Source organism: Colossoma macropomum, unplaced genomic scaffold (genome assembly GCF_904425465.1).
Source record: "Colossoma macropomum unplaced genomic scaffold, Colossoma_macropomum, whole genome shotgun sequence".
Lineage (NCBI taxonomy): Eukaryota > Metazoa > Chordata > Actinopteri > Characiformes > Serrasalmidae > Colossoma > Colossoma macropomum.
In genome coordinates, this window is record NW_023494785.1 from 40417494 (window position 1) to 40420326 (window position 2833).

A 2833-nucleotide genomic window follows, 5' to 3' on the forward strand; every position below is an offset into this window, starting at 1 on the left:
GGAAGGGTTGATGCACATAAAACCAAGACAGGACAAATACTGTCAAGCGAGATAAGTCTGACAGCTAGGAAACATAATGTGTGTGGAAACCACATATATACACACACAGTCATGATCATTTATGTGTAGACACTCACACAGGAAAACGCCACCACTGCTGTGAGGGATTGATAAATAGACGAAACTACTCACGCGTACACACATACACAATGTTCTTCATGGGAAGAAAATAGCCTAACTGCAGAAGTTTTTCCAGATCCCTTTGTCCTGCACAGACAGCCTTCCGCTTTGAGTTTTTTGTGCCATGTCCAAATCTGCTTTACATTTGGTGCATTTTTATTGAATTTTCTTGAAAATGCATGCTGCACACTCGTTTGGCTCTGTTTGAGTGTATACTAACACACAAAATGCCTTTTCATTTCTAGTGAACGCCATTCCTCAACCTGAACATTCAATAAAAATGCACCAACTGTAAAGCAGATTTGGACATGGCACAAAAAACTCAAAGAGGAAGGCTGTCTGTGCAGAACAAAGGGATCTGGACGACCACCAGTATCGGAAGATATTGCATTTGTGAAGCTGTGAAATCGGTTATAAATTCTACATTCCTCTGAATTTCTTGTTCGAATTTTGATAAATAAATCTTGTGTTGTTCAACATGAAGCCTATTTAATTTCGTTTGCCAGGACATGTAGTTACTCAGATATTCACATCTCAAATGATGTCAATTTTTTTGGGACACCGTGTATAAGGGGTCCCTGACCTCTTTATCTCAAAGCCAAAATTCTGGGGGGGGCGGGGGTTCCTGAAAATAAACTAAGCAAGATGTTACGCTGGCCATTAGAAAAAAAGGACGGCAAAAGTAAAAAAAACAAGGAAAGCTCATTGTTTATCTGCTTCACCCGCAATCAGTGAGCTTTTGTCTTTGCTATTCTTAACTAACCAGAGATGCAGCACTGCTCTGCCTCAGGGTGGCGCTGTACGAAACTGGTTCACCCAGTTGATCCTTCATAGCCTAGCAACTATAACTATGCCCAGGATACCTCTGAAAAACTCTATATGCTCTAGCATATTTGTAAATCTGAAAACTAGCCCAAATTCCCAAGAGTTTGGTGGAAAGAGTGAACTGGTACTCATTTCTTAAGCTAAAGACAGAAGAGGAGACGTGTAAGACCTCAATAAATATGTGGAAGAGCGCATTAGCAAACTAGAAAAGAGCATTTCCAAAAGAAGAATTGATAAACATTTTGTTGACAAGCATCAGTGCTGCTATGGTGAGTGAGCATCCAGCTAGTGCTGGAATAGCCCGCCAACATGAGACCCTCCCGAATACCAGGGGGGTATTTTGCACAGCTATCTAGATGCCACACATTTCCAAGTCATGAAGTTAAAACAGTACTAAACTGAATACACTGTGCAAACAAGCACCACAGATTTAGCCTCAACCTAAGGTCATCAGGTTTTATAGTCTGAAGTACACATGAATACACTGCTTAGCGCTGTCCAGTGTATAGCTTATTTTCAGCTTTAGCAGTATTAGCAAACAAGCGAGCATTATATCCATGATAATGTTCAATTCCATATAACAGTGACATCCTTGTGCCCCAGCTTTTAATTATCTTATTTGTAATTCTGTCAGTTTAACACACAGGTACTTCAGATGGTCTTGTAAGAACTGTATAAAAACCAAATAAGTAGTAAGTTTCCTTTGTGGTTTTCTTGTTTCCGCCTGGTTAACATTTACTGTGTAATGTTCTCTTGCAAGTTTATGTGAACAAAACAGTCTAATGAAAACAAGACATTATTTTAGAGTAGCAGTACTGAGGAAGCCTGGGGCCACTGACTTTATTAATGCTAACTTCATATCAATATCAACTAATGCGGTGATGCTGCGAAATATTACCACTACTACTGTTCATCTAAAATAAACTAAAAGAGACTGACCCTGTTCCTTGTGTAAAATCAAAGTTATACTGTTTTTTCCATCTCATAAACAATATCAGTGTTTCTTAAAACAGTAGGGGAGCGCAGGGAACAACATGGGGCACAAATTATTTGTGTCAGCATATTGTGTCAGAGCTGTTTGTATAAATCACAAAATCCAGCTTATTACAAGCCCATTTCCAAAAAAGTTGGGACGCAAAATGTAAATAAAAACAAAATGCAATGGTGTGCAAATCATTTAAAGCCTATATTTAATTGAAAACAATACAAAGACAACATATCAAATATATCATATGTTGAAACTGAGAAATGTTATTGTTTTTTGAAAAATATATGCCATTTTGAATTTGATGCCAACAACACGTTCTGAAAAAGTTGGGACGGGGGAACAAAAGGCTGATAAAGTTGTGTAATGCTAAAACAAAATACCTGATAGTTGATTGACAGCAGGTCAGTAACATGACTGGGTATAAAAAGAGCATCTCAGAGAGGCGGAGTCTTTCAGAAGTAAAGATGAGGAGGGGTTCACCACTCTGTGAAAGACTGCATGATCAAATAGTGCAACAACTCAAGAACAACGTTTCTCAACATAAAATAGCAAAGAACTTTGCTTTTCATCGTCTACAATACATAATGTCATTTAAAGATTCAGAGAATCTGGAGAAATCTCTGTATGCAAAGGACAAGGCCAAAAAACAGTATTTGCTGGCCGTGATCTTTGGGCCCTCAGACGGCACTGCATTAAAAACAGACATGATTCTGTAGTGGAAGTCACTGCATGGGCTCAGGAACACTTCTAAAAAACACTGTCTGTGAAAACGGTTCATCACTGCATCCACAAATGCAAGTTAAAACTCTAAAACGCAAAGAAGAAATCATACATAAACAG